This window comes from Dendrobates tinctorius, unplaced genomic scaffold (assembly GCF_039654945.1).
Source record: "Dendrobates tinctorius isolate UK_male_01 unplaced genomic scaffold, ASM3965494v1 ptg000005l, whole genome shotgun sequence".
In the NCBI taxonomy this organism is placed as follows: domain Eukaryota; kingdom Metazoa; phylum Chordata; class Amphibia; order Anura; family Dendrobatidae; genus Dendrobates; species Dendrobates tinctorius.
The window spans coordinates 32,114,353-32,134,418 of record NW_027361673.1 but is presented as its reverse complement, the minus strand read 5'-3'; the positions used below and the strand labels follow the sequence as shown (position 1 = coordinate 32,134,418).

Below are 20,066 nucleotides of genomic sequence, written 5' to 3'. Positions count from 1 at the left end.
GTCACTGATCTGCCTAGTTCAGGGGTAATATGGTAATGTGGGTGGTGGTGAACTGTCAGTAAAATGGTACATTTGCTTCCACTGCAGAAATTATAAACAGCTAAAAATCTGTTTGCGCTGTAAATCTCACTAACAGTGCACAGCTGAGAGCCTTAAGGCTCCAGGAACTCAAACTGAGTAGTTTAACCCCTGCACTGTTAAAAGAAATTTACACCATTTAATATGAAGGTTAAGTGCTTCTAATCAGTGTAGGAGTAGGAGAAATCAGACGCTGCAATCTTCTGGCTCCTCTCTGACATCTAGCCTGCTCTAAAACACTGCAGGTGCTACTATTTAAACCTACCCCCTGCTCGTTTTCTCTGCTGTTGGTAATCTTTAATGGATTCTGCTTGGAGTTCTGGTCCTACTTCTGAGTATCTAGATAAGTTACTGCTTGGATTTTTTTCTTACGTTGCACTCTCTCTCGATTCCTTAGTAAGGCACATGATATACTCAATGGCCTTTTAGGGAGCCAGGTACCAGTTGTCTTTACTAGTTTTACCTTCAGAGTTTCTCCAGGTTACACTGAAGCCGCTAGGGCTAGCATTACTGGATACCATAGTCTGTACATGAACCAAATAGTGTCTATGCATGCGTTTACTATCACGTGTGCATAACACATACTTAATTCTGCTCCATATTACCTGATACAAGTAATATAAAATAAAAATTATAACTAATATGCTAATATTAACATTGAGCAGCGTTAGTTTCAGCCTATTGCTTCATCCCTCAACAACATTCACAGTCTCTAATGTGGCCCCTCAGGAAAATGTATTGCCCACCCCTAGCATACACATACTATATATATAGTGGTTGTGACAATCCAGCATTTAAATCTTAATTTTCCAGATGTAAATTCAGGTGACCCACAGTCATAGACTATTATCTTTATGTTGGCTTTTGAATGTATGTGTTTTTCTTTGGTTGGTCAAGAAGCACAGACTATTCTTCATACTAGCCTGGATATTGACTTTTGAGTTGATGTTTGTTGTAATTTATTTTCTGCTATCTGGAAGATGGGGACTCAGGGTAATTGAAAAATCCATGTTTGTTAATATGTTAATTACACATTGTACAAGGCTAACTAGTTTGTTGACCTGTATAACAGAGAAGGACAAATTATACAGATTGATTAAAAACTCATCCCATCTCCCCCTTTATCTGTGGATGATGGCCTGAGCCACAGATATGGGTATAAAAAGGAATTTTTATCGTTCTGCAAGAAGAATCAGGTTGCCAGAGCAACAGCCAGGACAGGAGCCCAAGGATACATTTGAGGAAGCCAGGATTGTGATCCTCTGGTCACCTGACCCCATGGAGGCGTTTGGGGAACACAGATTTTGGACCAACCAGTCACCTGAGCCCATGGATATGTTTGGGGAAGCCAGGATTGGAACCCACCAGTTACCTGGCTCCATGAAGACGTTCAGAGAAGCCAGATTGTGACCCTCCAGCTACCTGGCCACGTACCTCAATGGACTGTCAGCTTCCTAAGCTTGTCATTGCCTCCTCTTTGTGTGTGTCCACCAAAAGCAGGGTGCCACATGTGGTGGTAATCGGCCCTGGAAGCCCCATATTTGCAGTTGCTATAATCCCAGTGAGTCAGCGGAAAGGTGAGAATCTGTAATTTTACATTATCGTGGGTATTTTGCTGGGATTGTTCTATGTGTTATTGTCTGTTGGTGGTTCAATAAAGGGTTGCCACACTGTTTTACCCTCACCCTCTGCTGGCTGAGAAATATTAGGCCCATGATAAAAGGAGAGCTGGCGTTCCATGGGATGAGCCCTGGTCCATGCGGTCTCGGGCCAGCAAACTAGAGCACCTACTCACCATGTCTCCACAGTGGTGTAACATGATTTCATGCTTATGATCTTCAGCTTTCTCAATTGCCTTTGAGTTTTTTGGCTTACAGATATAGATGTTTATCTTTTTGTTTGAAAATTTTTAGTAGTGTACAATATCATAAAAAAGAAAAGCATTTAATGAGGCTGCAAAGACATTTGAAATAGGTTTATAATTGTTTGCCAATGCTTCACATGGCGAGAAGCCTGTTACTCCATAAAATATAATCACTATTTCTCAGGAAATTGCTGTAAACCATATCAAAATTGTAAAATGTTTATTTCTTGAATTTCAGAATCAAGCAATGGTTTATATTATCTTTTAGTCATAAATTGAATTATGTATTGAAAGCATTGGCAAATATATCTAATCCATTTTATTAGGATGCATTTGGACAACATGGCAATTTTATTTTGTTGCAATTAATTGTAAAGGGAGCTAGGGCCGTAGTCACGGCTGCCAAAGATTGCTCAATCTCACCCTGGTCTCCCGCCACATGCACACAATGTCCCCTTTGCGGCATACCTTTTTTTAACATTTTCGGATCCATCCGGGTCCTCTCTGATATGCTGAGGTTTACTTCCTGACGGAGTCACACAAAAAGAGACAGAGTCTAGTTCCAACTTAGCATAAGCAACTTTACTTTGTTCCATTCTCAGTACGTCCAGATCAGTCACAGTAACATCACAGGGAACATCCCAGAGTACATTCTTTGCCTTCCCTGTGCTTTCCCTCACTTCTTCCAGAATGCTCCAGGGTCATAGCGACTCGTCCGGTACTGTTCCTTTGGGTCATCCTAACTCTCTTCAGGAGTTCCCCTGTCCGTTTTGCCTCAGACAAAAGGGCATCAGCCCACATAGTTAGCTGCCACATATTGGAGCTGCCCTGCATTCTCCAATCGCTGTGACCTTCTATCACCAGGCCCTGGATGACTGGGCTCCTTTCTTAATGTTATGGGGTTCACCTACCCTGTCCAGGCACCCAGGCCCTACTGACTAAAATACAGGAAATCCTACAACTTACCCACAGTTGGCCCCTCCTAAATTAACTAGTTGCTATCCTTAATCCTAATGTGCCCCCTCTAGTGGGCTAATTTAAGTACTGAACTCTCCCTATATACAATGGACACATAGCAGCATTAAGATACATAACCATATATACAGAGTAAAACAGTTACATTTACCAATGTTTAACTGGGATGTGTGTGAGGCTTAAAACAATCTTACATAATCACTATGGGGCCAATTTAGAAAAAGCAGTTACGACAGAAAAGAGTAGTAAAAGCTTTGAAAAGTCATACAATTGTTTGTGCAACACAACCTTTAACAGTGTTTTCCATTGCAATAGAAATTGGCAGTTTTGGCTGGTCTCTGCTTATGTTGCAGGTTTCATAGTTTTCCAAAATGTTGAGGACGGAAATGCACAAATAAATTAATGATAACCTCCAATATTAGTAACTGTGTCTTTCTAATTGAATGGTCAAGTTCCTAGTGCAGCTGACATTGATCATTTTGGTATTATAGTTTCTGCCTTTTATAATGAATACTAGAGATGAGCGACTTTGCCTTTTTTAGGGGCGAGTCGGGTTTCATGAAACCCGACTTTCTCAAAAGTCGAGTTGAACGAAATCGCCCGACTATAGGGAAAAGTCGGGGGTCTGACTGAAACACGAAACCCAATGCAAGTCAATGGGGAAGCAAAGTCGACAGGGAGAGGAGTACAGTAAATACACCTACAGTGCCCATTTCAATGCCAACAACATCAATTTTTATTACTTAAGCTTGTCAACCTTAATTTACTTTATAATAATAGTTACGCATTGAAAACTGGGGGTTATTTGGCTAAAGTTGTGTGGGGGGGTAGGGCTGGCTCCAGGTTTTCATGTGCCCTGGGCCAAAGAGTGTCAGTGGGCCCCTTTAACACTTACCACAATTCATGATGCTCCGATACGGCTAAGAAATATTGGTATAGTACAATGAAAAATACTTCACTTCTTACATGATATGACTGATATCTATTTTACATTCTACAATAGCTCAAAAAACGGACAGTATATTACTCCATACAGTATTATGGCCACCACATAGTGCGCCATACAGAATAATAAGCCCCATATATTTCTCCATACAGAATAATTGGTCCCATATAATGTTCCATACAGTATATGATGAGCTCCACATAATGCTACAGTATACAGTTGTGGCCAAAAGTATTGACACCCCTGCAATTCTGTCAGATAATACTCAGTTTCTTCCTGAAAATGATTGCAATCGCAAATTCTTTGGTATTATTATCTTCATTTAATTTGTCTTAAATGAAAAAACACAAAAGAGAATGAAGCAAAAAGCAAAACATTGATCATTTCACACAAAACTCCAAAAAATGGGCCAGACAAAAGTATTGGCACCCTCAGCCTAATACTTGGTTGCACAACCTTTAGCCAAAATAACTGCGACCAACCGCTTCCCATAACCATGAATGAGTTTCTTACAATGCTCTGCTGGAATTTTAGACCATTCTTCTTTGGCAAACTGCTCCAGGTCCCTGATATTTGAAGGGTGCCTTCTCCAAACTGCCATTTTTAGATCTCTCCACAGGTGTTCTATGGGATTCAGGTCTGGACTCATTGCTGGCCACCTTAGAAGTCTCCAGTGCTTTCTCTCAAACCATTTTCTAGTGCTTTTTGAAGTGTGTTTTGGGTAATTGTCCTGCTGGAAGACCCATGACCTCTGAGGGAGACCCAGCTTTCTCACACTGGGCCCTACATTATTCTGCAAAATTTGTTGGTAGTCTTCTGACTTCATAATGCCATGCACACGTTCAAGCAGTCCAGTGCCAGAGGCAGCAAAGCAACCCCATAACATCAGGGAACCTCCGCCATGTTTGACTGTAGTGACCGTGTTCTTTTCTTTGAATGCCTCTTTTTTTCTCCTGTAAACTCTATGTTGATGCCTTTGCCCAAAAAGCTCTACTTTTGTCCCATTTGACCAGAGAACATTCTTCCAAAACGTTTTAGGCTTTTTCAGGTAAGTTTTGGCAAACTCCAGCCTGGCTTTTTTATGTCTCGGGGTAAGAAGTGGGGTCTTCCTGGGTCTCCTACCATACAGTCCCTTTTCATTTAGATGCCGACAGATAGTATGGGTTGACACTGCTGTACCCTCGGACTGCAGGGCAGCTTGAACTTGTTTGGATCATAGTCGAGGTTCTTTATCCAACATCCGCACAATCTTGCATTGAAATCTCTTGTCAATTTTTCTTTTCCGTCCACATCTAGGGAGGTTAGCCACAGTGCCATGGGCTTTAAACTTCTTGATGACACTGCGCACGGTAGACACAGGAATATTCAGGTCTTTGGAGATGGACTTGTAGCCTTGAGATTGCTCATGCTTCCTCACAATTTGGTTTCTCAAGTCCTCAGACAGTTCTTTGGTCTTCGATTGTGAGTCGACGTCCATTACAAATGGTAGCCATTGATCATCTGAAGGTAGAACCCAGCAGGACAGGCCATAGCTACATCTTAACCATCATCGATCAGTTCAGCAAATTTGTAGTGCCCGTCCCTGTGAAGGATTTAACTGCCCAGAATACACAGCGGTGGAGCAGGGAGAGGTAAGTATTGCAAGTACTGGGGCCCTGAGCAAGCAGGGGGGGCCCACTCGTGGTCGACGGCACTGGCACAGGTCCCCTCATAGTTCGCCGGTGTGTCTGACGGCGAGTGGGCCCTTCACCATCAGAGACACTTTATTGTACTATGAGGGGTCCTGTGCCAGTGCCGTCGCCCAAGAGTGGGCCCACCCACCTGTTCAGGGCAACGGCACATGCCCGGGTGCGCCAGGTGGTGACCCTGGCCCTGGGGGGGGCAGCCCAGTTAGGAGGTTGAAAAAATGGTATATGTTGATGTGTAGGCTGGACATTCAGCACCTGCAAATGGAGGAAGTGGAGAAGTCCGAGGAAGAGGACAAAAGCGAGCCATTTTTATTGCCACCTATGTGTCATCAGGGGAAGGTGGGACAAAATCTTTTGAAACCCATGCATGGTTCATTTTAATGAAGGTTAGATCATCAACATTTTGGGTCAACAGACGGGTCCTTTTTTCTGTCAGGATTGATCCAGAAGCACTGAAGACTCTTTCAGATAGAACACTACCAGCAGGGCAAGCGAGCTCCTGTAAGGCATATTGTGCCAATTCAGGCCAGGTGTCCTGTTTAGGAAGCACTGCACCACCAGGTTCAAGGTGTGAGCCAGGCAAGGTATGTGTCTGAGTTTTGCAAGGGCTATGGCTGCCACAAAATTACTGCCGTTATCACTGACTACCTTGCCTGGCTCAAGATGTAGACTGCCCAGCCATGACTCAGTTTGTCGCTGCAAGTAATCTGCCAGTACCTCCATGGTGTGTCTGTGTGTCTGTGGGACACCTTGTGTGCAACACTGGCAGCTGCGGATGGAGTGCTCGTGCAACTGCGCTCTGTCGACGAGCTTTCGCTTCTGGAGGAGGATGGTCGAACGCCTACACCAAACTGTTTCCTATACCGTGGGCTAGGCAGCACTGTTCCACCACCGCTGTCCCCTGTGGAGCCTGCATCCACCACATTAACCCAGTGCACAGTGATGGACACGTAATGGTCCTGGCCATGCCTACTGGCCCATGCATCTGTTATGAGGTGCACCTTTCCACTCACTGATTGTTTGAGTTTATGGACAATACGTTCTTTCATATGCAGGTGGAGGGCAAGGATGACTTTTCAAGAAAAGAAGTGCCGACTGGGTAGGACATAGCGTTAGACAGCGTAGGCCATGAGCTCTCGGAATGCTTTTCTTTCAGACAAACGGAAGGGCATCATCTCTAATGAGATCAGTTTGGCAATGTAGGCGTTCAAAGCCAGTGTACGCGGATGAAAGGATGAGTACTTTCTTGTCCTACTCATAGTGTCTGCTAGGGTGAGCTGGACTTGAGAGCTGCATATGGGAGAACTAGTGGTGGACCTGACGGACTGAGAGGGGGGTTGGTGGTGGTGATGGTGGTGGTGGTGATGGCCTAGATTCAGTCTTTCGTTGCAAAAACATTGTGATTCCCTGACTGCTTTGGCCTTGCGACGACACCTCAACATTTCTTGCTGGTGGCGTGCTTACTGGTGGGCTTTCAGTGGGGGAAGCGATGGAGCGTTGCTGGCTAACTTCAGTTGGAGCAGGTGCACATGTGCTACCTGAGGTTTTGTAGTCCTTCCACGCTTGCAAGTGCATGGTGGTTAAATGTCTAAGCATGCAACTGGTGTTCAAATTTCAGAGATTTTTACCTCGGCTAAAGGTCCTTCCACACTTCTTAGAGATAACCTTTGCCTCATCAATAGGATTTTAGTCAAAAAAGTGCCACACTGCACTCTTCCTACTATGGTATAAATTTTCAGGGCTTGCACGCCGTGCTAATTTGACCGTCTGGCCAAGCTGTCCTGCAACTCTTTTGTTTTTTTGCCAAGTTTTGGTACAGCTACGGGCCTGCCAGATAACTGCTGCTGCGATGTCGATGCCTGCTGCGTATCCTTCTCCTCTTCAGAGCTATTGCAGCGGCACCCTCTTCCCCCAATGGATGCCAATCTGGGTCACCAACTGGGTCATCCATCACCTCCTCTTCAATTTCATCTGCACCTTCCTTTGTGTCACCGTGTAAGGTGGTATAGTATGCGGGAAGGGGCACCTGAGTTTCATCAGGGTCTGATTCTGGCTCACTAGACTGCAAAGCAAATTTATTGCTCTGGGTCAGTGTACCAGCAAAATCATCTAGCAGTGGCTGTGCATCAGTGCACTCCATGTCAGATTCATCTTGGACTGGGGAATTCAGGATTTGACTTGATAACCCAGGCATGGTATGTGAAAAGAGCTCCATGGAGTAATCTGAAGTGTGGCCTGCCGCATCCTTCACTTTTGGTGTGGGTGAAGGACACAAGGAAAGGTGTTGTTCCTGACCAGAAGTCTGCACTGACGACTCAGTGCTTGCAGTTTTTGAAACTTCAGAAGAGGTGGCAATAGAGCTGGAGGCTGTTTCGGCAATGTAAGCCAAAACCTGTTCCTGATGCTCCGGCTTTAAAAGCGGTTTACCTACTCCCAGAAAAGTGAACCTAAAAGGCCTTCTTGTGCCAGACGATGATGCAGGCTCAACACCTCCTGCCTTAGCTGCTATTGTGCTTTTGCCATAACCAGCAGATGCACCACCACCACCATCAGTACCAGCTGCGCCCCCCCACCCACGTACCCGGCCTCTTCCACCATACTTCCTCATGCTTGGGAAAATGTACCAAAAATGCCAGCAGAGATATGGTACTGTATGAGCAGCGTACAGCTGTATAAGGTGTATGGAAAAATTCATATCTCCGTATATATTTCCTTAGTCACAGATGCTCTCCCAGTATGTATTTGACCATAATCCAATCAGCAGATATACGGTACTGTGTCAAAAGTGTACAGCTGTACACATTTTTGGGGAAAATGTCAATCTCCGTATATTTGTTTTCGGAGTCACACACAGATGCTCTGCCAGCATGTATTTGACCGTAATACAACCAGCAGATATACGGTACTGAATGAGAAGCGGACAGCTGTGTACGGTGTATGGAAAAAAGGAAACGTCCGTATATGTATTTATGGAGTCTCACACACACACATTGTCTCTGTATAGATGTGACTGTAATCCGAACAGCAGATATACGATACTGTTTGAGAAACGGACAGCTCTATACGGTGTATGGAAAAATGGAAATGTCCGTATATGTCTTTCCGGAGTCTCACACACGTTGTCTCTGTATAGATGTGACAGTAATCCAAACAGCAGATATACAATACTCTTTGAGAAGCGGACAGCTCTATATGGTGTATGGAAAAATGGAAATGTCCGTATATGTATTTCCGGGGTCTCACACACACACGCTGTCTCTGTACAGATGTGACCGTAATGCGAACAGCAGATATACGATACTGTTTGAGAAGCGAACAGCTCTATACGGTGTATGGGAAAATGGAAATGCCCGTACATGTATTTCCGGAGTCTCACACACACGCTGTCTCTGTATAGATGTGACCGTAATGCGAACAGCAGATATACGATACTGTTTGAGAAGCGGACAGCTCTATACGGTGTACGGAAAAATGGAAATGTCCGTATATGTATTTCTGGAGTCTCACACACACACATGCTGTGTCTGTATAGATGTGACCGTAATCCTAACAGCAGATATACAATACTGTTTGAGAAGCAGACAGCTCTATGCGGTGTATGTATGGAAAATTTTAAATCTCCGTCTATTTTTTTCCGGAGTCACACACGCTGTCTCTGTATAGATGTTACCGTAATCCAAACAGCAGATATACGATACTGTTTGAGAAGCGGACACCTCTATACGGTGCATGTATGGAAAAATGTAAAAATCCGTCTATTTTTTCCGGAGTCACACACACACGCTGTCTCTGTATAGATGTTACCATAATCCAAACAGCAGATATACGATACTGTTTGAGAAGCGGACAGCTCTATACGGTGTATGTATGGAAAATTTTAAGTCTCCGTCTATTTTTTTCCGGAGTCACAGACACACACTGTCTCTGTATAGATGTGACCGTAATTCAAACAGCAGATATACAGTACGATACTGTTTGAGAAGCGGACACCTCTATATGGTGTATGTATGGAAAAATGTAAATCTCCGTGTATTTTTTTACGGAGTCACACCCACGCGCTGTCTCTGTATAGATGTGACCGTAATCCGCAAACAGCAGATATATGATGCTGTTTGAGAAGCGGACAACTCTATATGGTGTATGTATGGAAAATGTAAATATAAATCTCTGTGTATTTTTTTACGGAGTCACACACATATTGCATGTATTTGTCCGTGATACCAGCCGGTACACGGTAGTGTGTGAGGAGCGTACACATCTATACAGTGTGTGAAAAAATGAACACTTGGTAACTGTGCAGAAAAAAGGAATAAAAGTATTTTTGCTTTGAAAAAAGCAGTCTGCACAGCAATGTGCACACAGCAATGCAGCTATCAGGTAGCCTTATAAGGCAGCCTAATAACCACCAGCGCTGCTGCACACAAAAAAAATCCTCCCCTATCACAGCACACTAACTGGAAAATCTCTATCAGCAGAAGCACAGATTTTTTTTTCTTTCCTGCCTAAACACTCTCCCTATTGAGAACGAGCAGCAGCAACCTCTCCCTATACTAAGATCGGCAGAAGTAAGATGGCGGTCGGCGTTCAGGGCTTTTATAGCCACTGTGATGCCACACAAAGCAAGCCAATCACTGCAATGCCCTTCTCTAAGATGGTGGTGGCCGCTGCCCATGTCATCGCGTTGCCCACAGTGTGCGTCCTTGATCATTGGCTGAGAAAAGGCGCTGGAAGCATTATGGGAAACGCGACTTTAGCGCTCGAGTCGGCGACCGCATGGCCGACCTCACGCTATGGTCGGGTTTCGATCGTCGAAACCCGACTTTAGCGAAAGTCGGCGACTTTTGAATTTGACCGACCCGTTTCGCTCAACTCTAGTGAATACCCTCAGGTATCGTAGTTTTATCCATGGCAAATAGAATAGGAAGGGTTGCCATTGCCCAGGGCAAGGCAAGTATTTTATGCTCCCTAACCTTTGCTCTGTTAGCACTCCCTGAGTACCTTTAACCAGTCTATCATTGAACTTTTTAATTTTAATTTGAGGAAAATACTGATGTAATTTCTGCTTTTTGCTGAATTCAGGCATAACAGTTTTAAAATAAAAACTCAGGCATTTTGATTTTTTTGCTTGTTATTTTTTTAACATTCTATGTAACAACTTTATTACCCTAGCCCTATCCCTAACCATATAGCAAACTCTATCATTATCCCTAACTCTAGCCTTAGTTCTACACTTATCCTTCGCTTAAAAGCAACTTTTAGTAATGTTTGAAGACGATATTTAATCACAGTGTTTTCATTCATTAGCTGCTTAGCCTCTGTCAATTCGGTCATGCTTAAGCAGAGCCCAGAAGACAAGAGGCATTTGTCATTGACTAAGATTATAAAGCTAACTTCATTATTGTTGAGAATTGTCAAGTTGGGTGCAGCCTCTGCACACACCAATCCCGTGAACCATGATTTTGAAGAGCCCTGCGTGAATTAAGTAGTTGTTGATCTCACGCGCTGCCACCCCACTCATTTTTATGGAAGTGCGGAAGACCAATCAAATTCAGCACTGGTCTATCTCCGGTGGACACATTAAGAATTAATAGATCCATGGTGCTCATGATTGACCACCGCTGTATTCACAAGGGGCCCTTCAGAGCCCTGATTCCTGGGATTTGGTGATGGGCCCAGGAGTCACACCCCTAGTGATTAGAAAGTTATCCCTATCCTTAAAAAGCAAATAACTTTCATAATATTTAAATGCATAAAAGCTGTTTTGTATAATTATAAACTAAAACTAATCTACATAAAAGCAATATACAAATAGTACATTTGTAATTTTCAATTTGGTACACATATGTAAGTTTTATAAACCAAATGTTTTTACCAGCATGTGTGCTTGTGTGTATAAAGTGTATGTGTATTATATATATATATATATATATATATATATATATATATATATAATATACAGTGGGGCAAAAAAGTATTTAGTCAGTCAGCAATAGTGCAAGTTCCACCACTTAAAAAGATGAGAGGCGTCTGTAATTTACATCATAGGTAGACCTCAACTATGGGAGACAAACTGAGAAAAAAAATCCAGAAAATCAGATTGTCTGTTTTTTTTTCATTTTATTTGCATATTATGGAGGAAAATAAGTATTTGGTCAGAAACAAAATTTCATCTCAATACTTTGTGATATATCCTTTGTTGGCAATGACAGAGGTCAAACGTTTTCTGTAAGTCTTCACAAGGTTGCCACACACTGTTGTTGGTATGTTGGCCCATTCCTCCATGCAGATCTCCTCTAGAGCAGTGATGTTTTTGGCTTTTCGCTTGGCAACACGGACTTTCAACTCCCTCCAAAGGTTTTCTATAGGGTTGAGATCTGGAGACTGGCTAGGCCACTCCAGGACCTTGAAATGCTTCTTACGAAGCCACTCCTTCGTTGCCCTGGTGGTGTGCTTTGGATCATTGTCATGTTGAAAGACCCAGCCACGTTTCATCTTCAATGCCCTTGCTGATGGAAGGATGTTTGCACTCAAAATCTCATGATACATGGCCCCATTCATTCTTTCATGTACCCGGATCAGTCGTCCTGGCCCCTTTGCAGAGAAACAGCCCCAAAGCATGATGTTTCCACCACCATGCTTTACAGTAGGTATGGTGTTTGATGGATGCAACTCAGTATTCTTTTCCTCCAAACACGACAAGTTGTGTTTCTACCAAACAGTTCCAGTTTGGTTTCATCAGACCATAGGACATTCTCCCAAAACTCCTCTGGATCATCCAAATGCTCTCTAGCAAACTTCAGACGGGCCCGGACATGTACAGGCTTAAGCAGTGGGACATGTCTGGCACTGCAGGATCTGAGTCCATGGTGGCGTAGTGTGTTACTTATGGTAGGCCTTGTTACATTGGTCCCAGCTCTCTGCAGTTCATTCACTAGGTCCCCCCGCGTGGTTCTGGGATTTTTGCTCACCGTTCTTGTGATCATTCTGACCCCACGGGGTGGGATTTTGCGTGGAGCACCAGATCGAGGGAGATTATCAGTGGTCTTGTATGTCTTCCATTTTCTAATTATTGCTCCCACAGTTGATTTCTTCACTCCAAGCTGGTTGGCTATTGCAGATTCAGTCTTCCCAGCCTGGTGCAGGGCTACAATTTTGTTTCTGGTGTCCTTTGACAGCTCTTTGGTCTTCACCATAGTGGAGTTTGGAGTCAGACTGTTTGAGGGTGTGCACAGGTGTCTTTTTATACTGATAACAAGTTTAAACAGGTGCCATTACTACAGGTAATGAGTGGAGGAAAGAGGAGACTCTTAAAGAAGAAGTTACAGGTCTGTGAGAGCCAGAAATCTTGATTGCTTGTTCCTGACCAAATACTTATTTTCCACCATAATATGCAAATAAAATGAAAAAAAAACAGACAATGTGATTTTTCTGGATTTTTTTTTTCTCAGTTTGTCTCCCATAGTTGAGGTCTACCTATGATGTAAATTACAGACGCCTCTCATCTTTTTAAGTGGTGGAACTTGCACTATTGCTGACTGACTAAATACTTTTTTGCCCCACTGTATATATATATATATTGTAAGGAGGCTACTGGCCGCGTAATCAATGTGTTACAAGGATGGCTGCTCTCTGTGATGTAACCCGGAGTATTTGTGTTTTGTGAATGTAAGTACTAAGATGTCGCTTAGTGCACCTGGGTCCGGGTTGCGGATAGCTATAAGAGATGGGCCTGTCTGGCTACCCACCTACCTCACCTGTGGGTGTGGTTACAGCCTACATAATGGAGGCTGTTGTTTGGCACATGGTCTGTGTGCAGAGAGGGAGAAGCCTTCCTGTGTGTGGCTCCAGACCGAGCCTGCGTGCTGGACATTGCCCAGCCTGTGTGCCCACATGCCTGAGGGAGCAGAGCCCAGCTAAGGGCATGGTGTTGTTTTGCCTGCTCTGAAGGACGTTTACCTTTAGTGGTTGCTTATGGGTTTATGAAATAAATAAACCCACACGCACTTTATAAAGAAACACGCCTCCTGTTTTCATCCTGCTGGACCTGAGTGTGTACAACCTCTACAATATATATATAGTTGAAACCAAAAGTTTCCATACTCTATATAAAAAGACACATATGCATGTTTTTCTGAATATCTGACATGCAATCACAATAAACCTTTCCCACTTTACGTCAATTAGGATTACGATAATTATTAATATTTGCCAAATTCCAGAATAATGAGAAAGAGAATGTTTAAAGACACTTTTATTACTTATTGCAAAGTCAAAGGTTTAACAACAATCCCATATATGAATACATATGGGGAATAAGAGGAGATCCAAGGATAATATTAAAATAGTTAATTTTCATTAAATGATAAAACACACAATATAAAAAGTAGAACTACCATAGGGGAAAATGTAAATTGCCACTCTATCATGGTTGGAGTGCAGCCCAGGTATTCACAATATATCTTAAATAAAATCCTAAATATATGCTGGCACAATCCTAGGTGAAGGCAGCAATGACCACTAACACAATCCTATTAGCCAGATACCAGACATAAAAGATGTAAGTGTGGATGATAATTGTTACCTGAGAGTAAAGCTGGTGGCTGCACTTGAGCCACGATAGAGTGGCGATTTGGGTGTTACTTCTTATGTATTGACGATTTGACGTTTATCCTCTATTGAGGGGAGTCACTGTACTATTCCTCTTATTATCCCTCCATAGAATCCCCCATTTATTTTCTGCCCCTTTTTTGCTCAGCGTCCTCTACGGTATTTCTGCTTTTTTATATTGTGTGTCTTTACCATTTATCATTGAATACAACTTAACTATTTTAATATTATCTTTGGATCTCTTCTTTTTCCCCATATTTATTCATATATGGGATTGCTGTTATACATTGCATGAAGTGCCTCCCTTATATTGGATATTGTTTTTATTCAAAGTCAAAGGTTTACATACACTAAGATTACTATGCCTTTAAAGAATTCTGGACTGCCCATACAATGATGTCAGGTGTTTGAAAGCTTCTGATAAGTTTTTTGGCAACATCTGTATTAATTAGAGACATACCTGTGGATGTATTTTAATGCACACCTGAAACACACTGCTTATGTAACACCTGCACAGGGAACTGTCAGAGCAGCTACCGGCATACTGGAGATAACAGACACTACGAAGAGTTTTGCAGCGGCTGTTAAACAGGGACCTACAGACATTAATCGTTTTTCCCCTGAGTGGCAGTGGACTACAATTCCCAGGAACCCTTGTTTCAGTCAGATGACATGGCCTGGAAAGATAGAAGGAGAGAGAGTGGATTGGAGGAAGAGGGACTAGGGGGAGGGAGCTGACGAGAAAGTGAAACTAAAGGCTCAGAGAGGAAGGAGCGTGACAGCTTGCTGTGAGAAACAGAGCAATGTGGATCTGCATTCCTCTATGCTGCAGAGTGTGGTGGCCCCCGCTGAGATACCCTCGCTGCTGGAGAGAGCTCGGTCCTGTCACCCTTTGAGGCCATTAATATCAAAAACCCGGAGAGTTCTGCCGGCACTCCCACCGCATAAAGGCCTAAATCCTGCCGCCCTCAGCTGGTGTCCAAAGAATCCTCCGACCATTTGAGACACACAGTGAGTGCCCTTCTGAGACTTGTGGTTCTAACAGCGCTATTTACAGTGAGCACATTACAACCCAGACTATTGACAGTAATATTCATCTAAGTGCTCCCACGGTTCTAATTTGCGTGCCAACATCTGCGGCAACTGGTCCCCAACATTTGGACTGAGTTGATACAAAAAGAGGGGGGGAACCTGCTACGTTATATTTGCAGGGTCGGAGTAGAAGTAGATTGTGATGTGTATATGACTTTTATCGAGCACTGTTATTTGTATTGTATGTTATTCCTTTAAACCCACCTCAAGTCTGCTGCATAGCAATAAATCTGTTAAACGGTTTTACTCCTGTTCCCTGAGTGTGTGTACTGAGCTGTGGCAGAGGTATCCTGAATCAGCCCCTGGCAGAAGATAACTGTCCTTCTGCAGTCCCAGAGAGAGAGCTCCAATCAAGATTCGGGTGGAGGCACAGCGCCCTGGAGAGGTGAGACCTTCCCCCATAGCACCCAGTGTACCGTGGTAGCCCTAAAGGGGTGTTACACTTATTTTTGTAGCATCATGGGAAAGTCTCTCAAGAAATCAGCCAAGATATCAAGAAGAAAGTTGTGGACTTGCACAAGTCTGGTCATCCTTGGTTACAATTTCAAGACAGCTGAAGGTGCCTTGTTATATGCAAGTACAATAAAGATGGGAATGTTCAGCCATAATACCACTCAGGAAAGAGACGGGTTCTGAGTCCCAGAGTTAAAATGCTTTTGGTCTGACATGTGCATATCAACCAGTAGCATAGCTACCAGGGGGGCAGAGGGTGTGGTCTCCCCAGGCACCTTGCTCTGAGGGGGCCCACCCAGAGCTCCTGCCACTGTTAACTATGTCGGCGCTGTCTGTTGTATGGACAGGAACATACACCCCTGGGACTCTAGATGCCAGCACTATGCCTTTAAGCTGCCTCTTGCAAACTGCAGACACACCCACATTGCTCCCTGTGTGTCTGCAGGAGAGAGGTCTCCACACAGCACCAGCTTCTTCTTCCCGCTGGAGAGGAGCAAGACAAGATGGAGCTGTGAGTAAGAACTCGGGGGCCCTGAGGTGTCTGTGCGGTGAGGAGGGGGCAGGACGCTGCTCTCCTCTTTATAAGTCCTGGATTGTTTATTTTTTGTGTTTGCAGTCTTGTATCTGAGGCACAGTAGACTTGTGACAGCTACTTGAACTTTTAAACAGATCAGAGGGTGTCTCTGCTGATGCAAATCAGCTGCCATAAATCTAATTGTGCCTCAGATAGAGGGACTGATATGAGTAGTCAGTATCATGCTCTGCCCTGATAGAAGTCACCCCGGCTGCAGGACAGCACAGATAAGAGTATGTGACTTTCCCTCTTCATATATATATATGCTGTGTATATACCGGTAAATGTAAAAATATATAGTAGAAAAAAAATGAAGGCAGAGCACCATTGACGAAATTAAAAAAGTGTTTTAATAGCCCATTGGGGCTCAGCAACGTTTCGGTTCTAATGAGAACCTTGACTTAGGAAAGTCTGACCGACGGCTTCACTGTAATGACCCCTCCCAAAACCCACACTTACCCCTTCTTAACTTAAATGAGACACGACTGCGTGACATTGGATGTAAAAAGGCCACAGCAGCCCCGTTTATTAACACCAAACAAGCAATAACATTTTATACATAAACGTAGAAATATTCCATAAACATAACCACCAGCAAAAGGAGGGGGGGTAAATGAAGAGTCCATTGTACATGATTGCAACACCAGCTCCACCACGTGCCCTCAGCCGCACCACACCGGCTCGAGGACACCCAGCCGAGTGTTGCAAAACCCATTGTACATGATTGCAACACCAGCTCCACCACGTGCCCTCAGCCGCACCACACCGGCTCGAGGACACCCAGCCGAGTGTTGCCCAACCAATGTCCTGCTGGGACCCAGCCCAGCAGGGACCCACGTTAACATGCCCCGCTGTGACCCAGCACAGCAGGGTCCCACGTTAACATGTCCCGCTGTGACCCAGCACAGCTGGGACCCACCTTAACAAAGTATACCATTGCACCACCAGGGGTAACCCGCTCCTGCACTGGGTTCACCCCCCCGCTCTTTGTGCAATCCACCGACTTCAAATACCCCCCTCCTTTCCGCTGACTGCTGCGACAACGTCAAAACCTCTTCTTCTCTTCACCATGTCGATCTCCAGAAGATCCTAAAATTAGGGCGGGAGGGCGGGACGATTCCGGACGTCTGCAAGGTAAGGAATGACCATCCCCCCACAGTTCTGCCCTATATATCCATTCCACAACTGTCCACTCCCTGCCAACTCACATTGCACAATAAGCCCCATAGCTCCAACCCACACCTTCCCCACAAACACAAAGCACTACTGACCTCTCCCTGCCAACTCACATTGCACCATAAGCCCCATAGCTCCAACCCACACCTTCCCCACAAACACAAAAGCACTACACCTTACCCTTCCCTAACCCTCAGGCCTAGCATTCCTCCTTAGTCATGTGCGCCCTCCCTGTAGCCCCTTTGGGGCAGGCGTCCGGGCTTGCCTTGACTTAGGAAAGTCTGACTGATGGCTTCACTGTAATGACCCCTCCCAAAACCCACACTTACCCCTTCTTAACTTAAATGAGACACGACTGCGTGACATTGGATGTAAAAAGGCCACAGCAGCCCCGTTTATTAACACCAAACAAGCAATAACATTTTATGCATAAACGTAGAAATATTCCATAAACATAACCACCAGCAAAAGGAGGGGGGGTAAATGAAGAGTCCATTGTACATGATTGCAACACCAGCTCCACCACGTGCCCTCAGCCGCACCACACCGGCTCAAGGACACCCAGCCGAGTGTTGCAAAACCCATTGTACATGATTGCAACACCAGCTCCACCACGTGCCCTCAACCGCACCACACCGGCTCGAGGACACCCAGCCGAGTGTTGCCCAACCAATGTCCTGCTGGGACCCAGCCCAGCAGGGACCCACGTTAACATGCCCCGCTGTGACCCAGCACAGCAGGGTCCCACGTTAACATGTCCCGCTGTGACCCAGCACAGCTGGGACCCACCTTAACCAAGTATACCATTGCACCACCAGGGGTAACCCGCTCCTGCACTGGGTTCACCCCCCCGCTCTTTGTGCAATCCACCGACTTCAAATACCCCCCTCCTTTCCGCCACCGCGAGCACGTATGACACCTTGTACGTGCGAGTACCACCACCAAAAACCCAACCCGAGCCGACTCTGCGGCTCGAGTAACCAATGCTTCTGTACCAAGACCAATCGATCAAAACTGATCCCCATTAGACCTCACAATGCCAACCTACACCAAACAACCAGTACAACAAGGTCAGCCACACCCAAGACCTGCAACTAGCCAACCGCATCGTCCAATCCTATGCACCGCCTGTGCGACCAGTCCCTAACCTGAGCCGCCGCCTCTGCCTCGTTGAGACCGCAACATTGCAGGCGCCTCCGAAAATTGCACTTCACCTAATAATTAATCAAAGCCAACCATTATTGCCGTGAACAAAAGAACCAACATTGGTTCCCCAAACCTCCGATAGATTCTTGAAAATGTGCCCAGTAAAACCCACTATATAGTCATTCCAAACAGGAGCCCCTATGAACAACAACACGAGCACGGCTCCCAGGCAGAAAATTGCACTCCACCTGATAATAATCAAAGCAACCATTATTGACGTAACAAAAGAACCTACACTGGTTCCCCAACCTCCGACAGATTCTTAAAAAACGTGCCCAGTAAAACCCACTATGTAGTCATGAACAACAACACGAGCATGGCTCCCAGGCAGGAAGAAATGAACCACAGCATTCAGGCCCGATGTCTCAGATCAAACCCCTTGAAGCCCCAGCGACCAAGTCTCCACCACACACGTGCAGTACCAAAACACTATTGGTCCCGTCAACCCTGCGTGATAGCATGGATCTTAAAATATCCACCCAACTCGAAAACATAAACCAATCCACCCCGGAATCACCACGACCCGGAAACGAATTAATTGTGTGCATCACCCGTGCACTTCGAACCCAGAATCACAACACTACTGTTGCCACCCTCTTACCAAAAGTGAGATGTACTCCGCACCCATTCCCCGCTGAACTGCGAACTCGACACTACTCATAAAAAGAAAGAAAAGCGACTCTACACCACCTGAAGTCCAGGAAAAACTCAGACACACATCACGTCTCCCGAAAAACCCCAGACACCATAAACCCGGGCCATCCGTCAAAACATTGCACTCATTGGTGCCCGATGCTTGTCCACCACTCAGCCTTAAAGCACCGCAAAAAACACCCCCAACGGAGCACAGCCCCAGACGATTACCAGGTCCTTAGAATCATTAAAAGTCAATGCACATCGCACTAGCTTCCCCTGCCACGGCGTACCACCAGCCCGACATTAATGAAAGTAATGTTATAGTTGCAACCTGCTCACCCACTACCTAAAGTACACCTCCCCCGCAGCAGCGCTGCACCACAACCGTGTCCCCATAATACCAGCCGGTCGTGACAAGTGCACATAACGGAATGAATGACATAGCCATGTATTGCCGGACGGGCTACACCCACGCGGGAGACCCTTCACACGACCATCGAAACAACATGTCCTGCCTCATGCTCTATACAGAATTCCCGACAAATGGAACAACACCCGCTGGATAAACAAACGTTCCCCAACCAGGACCCCCGAGACCAGTAAAGCACATGCTGGGTTACCCAACTCAAATGTTGCATCATCCTTGCGCAACACTTCACCCTAGCCCCCCGTCCGGGGGCACCCAAAAAGAAAAGACTCTAAGGAGAGCTGTATATCCAGAAGGCAAAGCAGGACCAGCTGCACCCACAATAAAACCTCCTAGCCCATCGT

General features: G+C 45.0%; 1 long non-coding RNA gene across 4 annotated transcripts in view; it reads left to right on the top strand.

The window, feature by feature from the left end:
* Window positions 1–20,066, top strand: part of LOC141084527 (uncharacterized) — a 246,810-nt gene that overhangs the window by 196,061 nt on the left and 30,683 nt on the right. The window lies entirely within an intron of this gene.